At 36.7% G+C, this 12,507-nt stretch overlaps 1 protein-coding gene and 1 long non-coding RNA gene across 3 annotated transcripts in view; one reads left to right on the forward strand and one right to left on the reverse strand.

Annotated features, from left to right (window-relative positions):
- LOC309802312 (ankyrin repeat domain-containing protein 26-like) overlaps window positions 1-12,507 on the reverse strand; it is a 162,158-nt gene that overhangs the window by 64,900 nt on the left and 84,751 nt on the right. The window lies entirely within an intron of this gene.
- On the forward strand, window positions 6-4,806 carry LOC309802321. Of its 2 annotated transcripts, XR_014293763.1 has the most exons (3): window positions 6-2,116; window positions 2,209-3,014; window positions 4,528-4,806. It is a non-coding gene; the product is annotated as an uncharacterized lncRNA (long non-coding RNA). The 2 variants fall into 2 exon arrangements; XR_014293762.1 differs by having other exon boundaries at window positions 6-3,014.

The raw sequence follows: 12,507 nt of genomic DNA on the forward strand, positions 1-12,507 counted from the left end.
TTGCTGCATGCGGGCTTTCTCTAGTTGCGGCGAGCCGGGGCTACTCTTCATTGTGGTGCATGGGCTTCTCATTGTGGTGGCTTCTCATGGAACATGGGCTCTAGGTGCGTGGGCTTCAGTAGTTGTGGCTTATGGGCTCTAGAACTCAGGCTCAGTAGCTGTGGCGCATGGGCTTAGTTGCTCCGCGGCATGTGGAGTCTTCTTGGACCAGAGCTCGAACCCGTGTCCCCTGCATTGGCAGGCGGATTCTTAACCACTGCGCCACCGGGGAAGTCCGAGAAAAAACTCTTAATTTTGAGAGAAAGTTTATAAAAAAGAAAGGTATAGAAACATGCAAATATATACTCTAACAGAGCAACACAGTTTGGCCTGTTACAGAACAAATATATTATAAATTATATTACACTCTTTGGGGGGCATGAGTGCCCATGTCTTTCCTCTTGTCTGATATTGCTGATAAAAGAATAGTTAATTTTACTGTTTTTCAGAATTTAATTTTTACTTTAAATCTTGAATTGCCTTCAAAACAGGTTAGTTATGATATTCCTGTTAAATTAGAAGTTTATTTTCTAGAAATAGAATACAGCTTTTCCTTTTGATATAAGGATTAAGATGATAGTTTTTACAGTTTGGTTTTCAGTTGACAAATTATGGTTTACATGTGTTGTAGAGTGGAATCTACTCATTTTTTAAACTTTCAAACTTTTAAAATATTTATTAATGATATTAAATCATATGACTCTAAGAATGACTTTGAGACAAAGGAGCTTCATTCATTTAAATATACCTTCTTAATGGAGTATTTTACTTAAGTAAATTTTTATTCTTAGAGCCTGAGCGTAGAAGTGTGGAAATTGATAACAAAAACAAAACAATCACAGCGTATCATGAATCTGGTCACGCTATTATTGCATATTACACTAAAGATGCTATGCCTATCAACAAAGCTACAATCATGCCACGAGGGCCAACACTTGGACATGTATCTTTAGTTTTTCTTTTCTTTCAAATAGCGCTCCCCAGGAGCTTATGTAGGAAATTGCTGATGGAAACATTTCAAAAGAAAATTCAGCTACTTCCTAGGTGTGTTGATACTTTCTTCTTTAACTTCCTCAACTGTCTTGAAATCAGACATACTTGTGAAATTTACCTGCTAATAAAGGATATCCTTAATATTTCAGATAATATATTTACATTATGAAATGTAATTCAGGAATGACAGCAAAATATAATTCTTAAATATGTAGTTGCTCTTTTCCCCTCGAAAGAAATTATGTATCATAGTGACTGGTTCAATAGTTTTTCTAAGTTTTTTCTCATTGAGTACAAGTTTCATTTTCATATCTCTCTAATTATAGACGTTTATTTTTATTTATTTATGTTTTAAATTTTATTTTTGGCTGCGTTGGGTCTTCTTTGCTGCACGCGGGCTTTCTCTAGTGGAAGCGAGAGGGGGCTGCTCTTCATTGCAGTGCGTGGGCTTCTCATTGCGGTGGCTTCTCTTGTTGCAGAGCACAGGCTCTAGGCGTGCGGGCCTCAGTAGTTGTGATACATGGGCTCAGTGGTTGTGGCTTGCAGGCTCTAGAGCACGGGCCCAGTAGTTGTGGCGCACAGGCTGAGTTGCTCCGCGGCATGTGGGATCTTCCCAGACCAGGGCTCGAACCGTGTCCCCTGCATTGGCAGGCAGATTCTTAACCACTGCACCACCAGGGACGTCCCTATAGACGTTTTAAACATTTTTGTGCAACGAGGGACAAACAGTTGTATTGCAGCATTAACTACTTACTATTTATAAACTGCACTTTTGCTTTCCTCATTTTATACATAGCTGGTTTGGTAATCAATCACCATGACCATCTCTATTAAATGCCGCTGAGCTTTCAGCATCATGGTATTAAGTAAGGTCATGAGAGACAAATGATAATTCAGGTTATTAATGTAAGTGTTTCAAAACTGTGTCTGAATTTTTTCTGTTTTTCAATTGTCTGGGTGTACCTGTTGCCTGAAAATGATCGACGGAACGAAACTAGAGCTCAGCTTCTTGCTCAGATGGACGTCAGTATGGGAGGAAGAGTGGCAGAGGAACTTATATTTGGAGCTGATCATATTACAACAGGTTGGCTGTAAAGAATAGCTTTGGTTCAAATTGTGTTTGTTGGTTTAAAGATTTTTTTTAACCTGAGTTTTATGTATATTTCAAAATTTCAGGTGCTTCCAGTGATTTTGATAATGCAACCCAAATAGCAAAGCAGATCGTCACCACATTTGGAATGAGTGAAAAGGTAATGGCTAATTTTAATCCTTCCTCATGTATCAAATGTTGATGTGCCAAGTGTCTCTTTGTGAGAGAGGATTCTCATTATAAATTGATAGATTTTCCCCTGTCTCATTCCAAATGGATTTAACAAAGCTGACTCTAAACTAAATGTCATTTTCTGAGAAATGTAACATACTCTTTCCATTCCAGCTGCTCAAACAGTAAGAGTTATTACTTCATGAATTAACCAAATGATAATATAAATTCTTTAGCTTTTTTATTCATATGACATCGAAGACCTACTTGTTGAGCTTGCTTACTTTGCCCTTTCCACATACTTCACGTTCCTACATTATCACTGTGGCTCCATAAAGCAATTCCAGTACTCTGTGAATTGTGGATTTCTGGACTAGAATAGCTGCTAAGGTTTTCTAAGAAGGTACTCAGAACGATACTTAGGATTTAAAATTTTCTCTCTTGTTCACACTTTTTAGTATTATACTTTCAGAAGAATAATGAAGTTTTTTTGCCCTCAAGGGCATTTTTATATTGTATTTTTTCCTTGCCCCCATGATATTTATTTTCTTATGTATAGGATAGTACTTCCTCTGTTACATACATTAGTGTTGGAGGTTTTTCTGTTGGATTTCTTTCTTTTCATTGATTTTAGCTTGGAGTTATGACCTACAGTGATACAGGGAAACTGAGTCCAGAAACTCAATCTGCTATTGAACAGGAAACCAGAATCCGTCTGAGGGTAATGATCTTTTTTTAAATGTTTATTTATCTATTTAGTCAAAATGTGCCTAAATATTTGAGTGCTTGCAAAAAAACTAAAGTTCCTCTGTTTTATAAAGTTAATAGGTGCACCGGTGCTGCCGTGATTAAATATGTCATAGACTGGATTTTTGACATAGACTGGAACCCCTGATCATAGACTGGATCTTTATTTTATTCTGGCCATAGGCTAAGAACAATTTATATATATATATATATACACATATATATATATATATGTATATATGTATATATATATATATATATATATATATATACACACACACACACACACATATATGTATATATATATTTTTTAAAATAAATTTATTTATTTTATTTTTGGCTGCATTGGGTCTTTGTTGCTACATGTGGGCTTTCTCTAGTTGCAGCGAACAGGGGCTGCTCTTCATTACGGTGGCTTCTCTTGTTGCTGAGCATGGGCTCTAGGGCACGGGCTTCAGTGGCTGTGGTGCGGGGCTTCAGTGGTTGTGGCACACGGGCTTAGTTGCTTCGCGGCATGTGGGATCTTCCCGGACCAGGGATTGAACCCGTGTCCCCTGCATTGGCAGGCGGATTCTTAACCACTGTGCCACTAGGGAAGCCCAGAACAATTTACATTGTGATTTAAATATTCAGTTCTTCTTTAGCTGATATATTTCTAATATTTTATGTATTTTCTTTAATTTGATTATTTTACTTGGACATGGTTATGCTCAAAATGTCTAGTAATTGTATTGTGTTTATATGACCTGTGCTTCTTGGTGTTGGTAAATTCACTTTTACATTTTCCACCCAATTTTATAAGGACAAAAATATAATTCGCTAGTAAAATATTGGCATAAACATTGTACAGGCGAATATGACACTGCCAAAAATGAACTGTTATTACTGCCGTTATTCATAAGCTGATAAACTTAATTCAGACTCACCTTTGGAAAGAGAGTTGAAGGATTTAAATGAAAAGTTCAAGGTGGGTTGCAAAAAAAAAATCAAATGTATGGAAGTCAGGGATCACCTCTAATGATACTGTGTTACAGTATTGAGAGGTGAGTGTGTTACCAAGTAAAAGAATGGAAATTATATCTTTTCTGGCCATTCTAGATTGAGTAAATTGGTGAAATCTCAAGAGGCAAAAGGAGCAAACTCCCTTTCCTTTTAGCACGTATACTGAAAAGAGAAATAGATTTCTGTGTTCACAGACCTTATTTAGAAAGCAGATGAGTACAGTGTATACTTTTATTTCTTAAGTAGCTTTTTGTTTAAGTAGTCCTCAGTTATCTCTATGATAGACTTTGAGGTTAAAAATGTAACATTTGAAAGTATGAAAGAGTTATCTTTAGGGAACCAAGCTTTTAAATGCATTTATCTTTCATAACTAGAAGTCAATAGATTTTATAGTTTTTTTAGGGTGCATAAAGGCTTTTTATCTCATTGAGGGTTTGTGCTTCTCCTAAGGTTTCTGCCTCTTACATATCTGCTTTGTATTTCAGGATTCGTATGAGCGAGCAAAACATATCTTGAAGACTCATGCAAAAGAGCACAAGAATCTAGCAGAAGCTTTATTGACCTATGAGCCTTTGGATGCCAAAGAGGTTCAGATTGTTCTTGAGGGGAAGAAATTGGATGTGAGATGATAGCTCTTGATGCATTGTTGGTTTTATTGCAAGACCATAAGTAGCACTGCAGTAGTCGTATTTTGCAACACTTTTCTCCCATTCTTGGTATCACTCAAGGGTGTGAAACACTTTGTCAGTCTTTTGTCACATTTATCTAATTTTGATTATTCTCATGATGGACACCTACTGCAAACAGCAATTTACCAAAGAAAATAAAGAACTATCAGGATTGAAAACAGCTTGTTTGAGAAATGTCAATCAGTTATTAAGTTGAAAATAAGTAATGATTTTATGGTTGGTTACAGTGCTAGATGTGAATAGAAATTGTGCCTTTAGCTCTTGGGAAGTATTTTTACTTAGGAAAATACAATTCTTGAAGGACTGTCTTTATTTCTAGATAGTACCACTTATCTTTGATAAAGAAATGATGCTATTTGGCTATTGGTAAATCATATTTCTACATACATCAGTGGAAACTTCATTAAGATGCACTTAATTATGATCTAGATTGACCATATATAAAGTGTTTTTTTAAAAATCTAAGAGTAGAGAATTGTGAACCTACAGATACAATCGGAATTTAAATGATTATTATAAGCTTTTTAAAATGCAGCTTGCATTTTCATGGTCTTTTTTATTTTAACATTACTATCACTCTGAAAATGAAGTTTATTTCAGAGCAGCAGCATTTTGTTAAATAAACAAGTAACACACCTCAAATTATGAATAACTATGTAATTATGCTTTGCGTTAAAACCAAAATAAAACCAAAAACCCAGTCCCATTCAGAGTGAACTTTTGAATTATGCTGTGTTAGAAATGGAAAGTTGTGTTTATTTTTCAGTCAGATTTTGTGAATATGAATGTGTTGTTACAGAATTTACAGATGACTTTACCTAACTCAGTAGAAAAATTATTTTAGAGCACATTGTAGTGGTTTTACAACCATACTATATTCTTGAAGTGATTTTATTAAAATTACCTACAGTTTTCTAGTACCTTTTAAGCTGTATATGGTCTTCGTTGAGGTTGGTAGAGGGAGCTTGCTACATGATATTCTTGCCCTTTATTTGGGTAATTTAAAATTTTGATGTACTTTCAAACTTAGAGAAACATTACCAGAATAATACAAGGAATTCTCATATACCCTTGATTCTGATATACCAGTTATTTTCATTTGCCCGTTTTTTATTGCCCCTGCTTCCTTTCTCCCTTCCTCCTCTCTTCCCTCCCTCCCTCCTTCCCTCCCCTTCTCTCTGTGTTTATATATATATATATATATATGAGTATACATGTCTTTGCGTGGACACGTTTTCATTTGTCTTGGTAGACTTCTAGAAATTGCTGTGTGATGTGGTGAGTTTCTGTTTAACTTGTTAAGAACCTGATGAACTGTTTTGAAAGTAACTATATAATTTAATGTTCCAACTACCAGTGTATGAAGGTTCCCGTTTCTCCATATCTTGTACAGTGTTTCTTATAGTCTTGTCCTTTTGACAAAGCCAACCTAGTGGGTATGAAGTAGAATCTCATTGTGGATTTAATTTACATTTCCCTAGGACTAGTGATTTTGAACATCCTCTGCTAGGCTTTTGGTCATTTGTATATCGTCTTTGGAGAAATGTCTGTTGAAATCCTCCCTCCCCTCTTTGGGTTGTTGTCTTCTGTGTTGTAAGAGATCATATATTCTAAAGACAAGTCCTTTATCATATGGATCTTGTTTTTTTTGTTTTTTTGTGTTTTTTTTGGCGGTACGCGGGCCTCTCGCTGTTGTGGCCTCTCCCATTGCGGAGCACAGGCTCTGGACGTGCAGGCTCAGTGACCATGGCTCACGGGCCCAGCTGGCCGCGGCATGTGGGATCTTCCCAGACCGGGGCACGAACCCATGTCCCCTGCATCGGCAGGCGGACTCTCAACCACTGCACCACCAGGGAAGCCCAATCTTGTTTTTTTTTTTAATCCAGTGTGAAAATCTCTGTTGTTTGAGTAGGGTGTTTAGTTCATTCATATTTAATATTTATGTAGTGGCTTTTACATCTGCCATTTGCTATTTGTTTTCTGTTTTTCTCGTATCTAAAGAGATCCCTGTGTTCCTCTTCTTCTTTTTTGGCTGCACAGCATGGCTTGTGGGATCTTAGTTCCCCAACAGGAATTGAACCCGGGCCCTTGGCAGTGAGAGCACGGAGTTCTAACCACTGGACTAACAGGAAATTCCCTGTTCCTCCTATTGTGAGTTATGTCTTAGCAGTTGCTCTAGGGATGACAGTACGCATTTATCACTCTTGATCACAGGCTCCTTCAAAATAATACAAGTTTAATTCTGTCAAAATGTAGTAAATTTGTTGCTTTCTTACCTACTTCTTGGCCCTAAATAGCAGAAAGAAGAGGAGAGGTGACCTAGAGAACCTCAGTCTCTCCACTGGGAATTGGAGTAGCCTCTAATTTTAGCCACAGAAGGTTTTCCTCAACTGTATATGTTGGGATTTTGCAAAAATCCTGTTCTGATGAACCTCCAGATGAGATTGGTGGGAGGAGTGAGTGGTGTGGCTCTTACTCCTTAGCTGCCCAGAATGATTGTCATCTCTGAAGTGGTTATAGGGAAGTCGTGTCCATATCCCCCTCCCCGACCCCCCACCATCCCATACCTCCTCCTTTTAGTTTAGTGTATATTAGCAGGTTGGGCTAGAGGAATCAGCTGCTATGCGGTTGATTTTTTTTTAACCCTTTCCCTTATTTGCCTTTTACTCCTCCCCTTAATCTAAAAGCTCTGTTTAATGCAACTGGAAATCTTTATCCTCCTCCCTCCCCCTTCCTTTATATATTGAGGCTTTGGGGTAGGAGAAAAGTGCACAACCCACCACCCCCCTTCCCCTCTGCATTAAAATTCCTTATTTACCCCTTTTCCCCTTCACATTTCGTCCCACTCCTTTTCTGGCAAAAAGGAGCCTTTTCCTCTCTGTGACCCTAAGAGCATACTGCACAAGGGAAATCGCCCCCATCCAGATGTGGCTCCACTCTTCATTTCTCTTGTCTTCTGCTGCTCTTTTCCTGGTGCTCTTTTTGTCGGTGGGGTGTGGGTAATAGAACAGCCATGGGCTTTTGGGGACTTAAAGTTAAAGCTGTTTGTTTTTTCCTTTTCATTTATAAAAACACTAAACGTTCAATTTCAGAGAACCAAAAATCCCACCTTCCCACAGAACACTACTAAGGGGCATGTCTTCTGCTCCATACCTTTTCTGGTTTTCTTTCTCTCTTGTTAATGCTTTTAAAAACAAATGAGTTTTTTTAATATAAATAAAGTTTTTAAAGTGTGAAAAAAAACAAACACAAAAGAATTAAGAAAATGGTCATAGGAACATACATATTGATAATTACCTTAAACGTGAATGGATTAAATGCTCCAGCCAAAAGACACAGGCTTGCTGAATGGATACAAACACAAGACCCATATATATGCTGTCTACAAGAGCCCCACTTCAGACCTACGGACACATACAGACTGAAAGTGAGGGGATGGAAAAAGATATTCCATGCAAATGGAAATCAAAAGAAAGCTGGAGTAGCAATACGCATATCAGATAAAATAGACTTTAAAATAAAGAATGTTACAAAAGACAAGGAAGGACACTATATAATGATCAAGGGATCAATCCAAGAAGAATATATAACAATTATAAATATATATGCATCCAACATAGGACCACCTCAATATATAAGGCAACGGCTAACAGCTGTAAAAGAGGAAATCAACAGTAACACAATAATAGTGGGGGACTTTAACACCTCACTTGCACCAATGGACAGATCAGCCAAAATGTAAATAAATAAGGAAACAGAAGCTTTAAATGACACAATAGGCCAGATAGATTTAATTGATATTTATAGGACATTCCATCCAAAAACAGCAGATTACACTTTCTTCTCAAGTGCGCACAGAACATTCTCCAGGATAAATCACATCTTGGGTCACAAACCAAGCCTCAGTAAATTTAAGAAAATTGAAATCATATCAAGCATCTTTTCTGACCACAACACTATGAGATTAGAAATGAATTACAGTGGAAAAACAAAAAATACACAAACACATGGAGGCTAAACAGTAAATTGCTAAATAACCAAGAGATCACTGAAGAAATCCAAGAGGAAATCAAAAAATACCTAGAGACAAATGACAATGAAAACACAACAATCCAAAACCTATGGGATGCAGCAAAAGCAGTCTTAAGAGGGAAGTTTATAGCTATACAAGCCTACCTCAAGAAACAAGAAAAATCTCAAATAAATAATCTAGCTTTATACCTAAAGGAACTAGAGAAAGAAGAACAAACAAAACCCAAAGTTAGCAGAAGGAAAGAAAACATACAGATCAGAGCAGAAATAAATGAAATAGACACAAAGAAAACAATAGCAAAGATCAATAAAACTAAAAGCTGGTTCTTTGAGAAGATAAACAAAATTGATAAACCATTAGCCAGACTCATCAAGAAAAAGAGGGAGAGGACTCAAATCAATAAAATTAGAAATGAAAAAGGAGAAGTTACAACAGACACCGCAGAAAGACAAAGCATCTTAAGAGACTACTACAAGCAACTCTATGCCAATAAAATGGACAACCTGGAAGAAATGGACAAATTCTTAGAAAGGTATAACCTTCCAAGACTGAACCAGGAGAAACAGAAAATATGAACAGACCAATCACAAGTAATGAAATTGAAGCTGTGATGAAAAATCTTCCAACAAACAAAAGTCCAGGAGCAGATGGCTTCACAGGCGAATTTTATCAAACATTTAGAGGAGAGCTAACACCCATCCTTCTCAAACTCTTCCAAAAAATTGCAGAGGAAGGAGCACTCCCAAACTCATTTTACGAGGCCACCATCACCCTGATACCAAAACCAGACAAAGATACGGCAAAAAAAGAAAATTACAGACCAATATCACTGATGAATATAGATGCAAAAATCCTCAACAAAATACTAGCAAACAGAATCCAACAATGCATTAAAAGGATCATACACCATGATCAACTGGGATTTATCCCAGGGATGCAAGGATTCTTCAATATACACAAATCAATCAATGTGATACACCATATTAACAAATTGAAGAATAAAAACCATATGATCATCTCAATAGATGCAGAAAAAGCTTTCAACAAAATTCAACACCAATTTATGATAAAAACTCTCCAGAAAGTGGGCATAGAGGGAACGTACCTCAACATAATAAAGGTCATATATTACAAACCCAGAGCAAACATCATTCTCAATGGTGAAAAACTGAAAGCATTTCCTCTAAGATCAGGAACAAGACAAGAATGTCCACTGTCACCACTATTATTCAACATAGTTTTGGAAGTCCTAGCCTCAGCAATCAGAGAAGAAAAAGAAATAAAAGGAATATAAATTGCAAAAGAAGAAGTAAAACTGTCACTGTTTGCAGATGACATGATACCATACATAGAGAATCCTAAAGATGCCACCAGAAAACTACTAGAGCTAATCAAAGAATTTGGTAAAGGTGCAGGATACAAAATTAATGCACCGAAATCTCTTGCATTCCTATACACTAATGATGAAAAATATGAAAGAGAAATTAAGGAAACACTCTCATTTACCATTGCAACAAAAAGAATAAAATACCTAGGAATAAACCCTCCTAGGGAGACAAAAGATCTGTATGCAGAAAAGTATAAGACACTGATGAAAGAAATTAAAGATGGTACCAACAGATGGAGAGATAAACCATGTTCTTGGATTGGAAGAATCAATATTGTGAAAATGACTATACTACCCAAAGCAATCTACAGATTCAATGCAATCCCTATCAAATTACCAATGGCATTTTTTACAGAACTAGAACAAAAAATCGTAAAATTTGTATGGAGACAAAAAAGACCCCGAATACCTAATGCAGTCTTGAGGGAAAAAAAAACGCAGATGGAGGAATTAGACTCCCTGACGTCAGGCTATATTACAAAGCTACAGTAATCAAGACAATATGGTACTGGCAGAAAAACAGAAACATAGATCAATGGAACAAGATAGAAAGCCCAGAGGTAAACCCACACACCTATGGTCAACTAATCTATGACAAAGGAGGCAAGGACATACAATGGAGAAAGACAGTCTCTTCAATAAGTGGTGCTGGGAAAACTGGACAGATACATGGAAAGAATGATATTAGAACACTCCCTAACACCATACACAAAAATAAACTCAAAATAGATTAGAGACCTAAATGTAAGACTGGACACTATAAATCTCTTAGAGGAAAACATAGGAAGAACACTCTTTGACATTAATCACAGCAAGATCTTTTTTGATCCACCTCCTAGAGTAATGGAAATAAAAACAAAAATAAACAAATGGGACCTAGTGAAACTTCAAAGCTTTTGCACAGGAAAGGAAACCATAAACAAGATAAAAAGACAACCCTCAGAATGGGAGAAAATATTTGCAAACAAATCAACGGACAAAGGATTAATCTCCAAAACATATAAACAGCTCATGCAGCTCAATATTAAAAAAACAAACAACCCAATCCAAAAATGGGCAGAAGACCTAGATAGACAGTTCTCCAAAGAAGACATACAGATGGCCAAGAAGCACATGAAAAGCTGTTCAACATCACTAATTATTAGAGAAATACAAATCAAAACTAGAATGAGGTATCACCTCACACCAGTTAGAATGGGCTTCATCAGAAAATGTACAAACAACAAAGGCTGGACAGGGTATGGAGAAAAGAGAACCCTCTTGCACTGTTGGTGGGAATGTAACTGATACAGCCACTATGCAGAACAGTATGGAGGTTCCTTAAAAAACTAAAAATAGAATTACCATATGATCCAGCAATCCCACTACTGGGCATATACCCAGAGAAAACCATAATTCAAAAAGACACATGCACCCCAATGTTCACTGCAGCACTATTTACCGTAGGCAGGTCATGGACGCAACCTAAATGCCCATCGACAGACGAATGGATAAAGAAGATGGGGTACATATATACAATGGAATATTACTCAGCCATAAAAAAGGAATGAAATTGGGTCATTTGTTGAGACGTGGATGGATCCAGAGACTGTCATACAGAGTGAAGTAAGTCAGAAAGAGAAAAACAAATATCGTATATTAACGCATATATGTGGAACCTAGAAAAATGGTACAGATGAACTGGTTTGCAGGGCAGAAATTGAGGCACAGTTGTAGAAAACAAACGTATGGACACCAAGGAGGGAAAACCGCAGGGCGTTGGGGATGGTGGTGGGATGAATTGGGAGATTGGGAATGACATGTATACACTGATGTGTATAAAATTGATGACTAATAAGAACCTGCTGTATACATTAAAAAAAAGACAAATCAAAGAAGAAAGCAAGAAATGTAAAAGTGAAAGTTTAAAGCCTGTTTCATCACAAGCGTCCCTTTATCATTTCACATCCATGAGCTCTGTAAATGGTTTAAAACAGTGGTTCTCAAGTGTCACCTGAGCATCCCTGGAGTCCCAAGACTCAACCGTTCAAGGGGTCCAAGAGGTCAAAACTATTTTCACAATAACAGTAAACGTTATTTCCATTCTCATTCTGTTTTAAGAGTACAGAGCAGTTTTCCAGAGACAAGATATGTGATAACGTCATACTTCTAATGGCTAATAGAATGTATGATTGTGTGTGCTTGTATTTTAAATTTTTCAGTTTTATTTTCCAATACAGTAAACATCAGTAGATACAACCTACTTAAACAAAAGTTCCTTGGAATTCTCAATAATTTTTAAAAGTATAAAAGGATCCTATATATCTGCATCATAAAAAATAACAAACAAATAAATAAAAGGATCTTAAAGCCCAAA

This window comes from Mesoplodon mirus (genome assembly GCF_964341445.2).
Source record: "Mesoplodon mirus genome assembly, chromosome: 4".
Taxonomy (NCBI): domain Eukaryota; kingdom Metazoa; phylum Chordata; class Mammalia; order Artiodactyla; family Ziphiidae; genus Mesoplodon; species Mesoplodon mirus.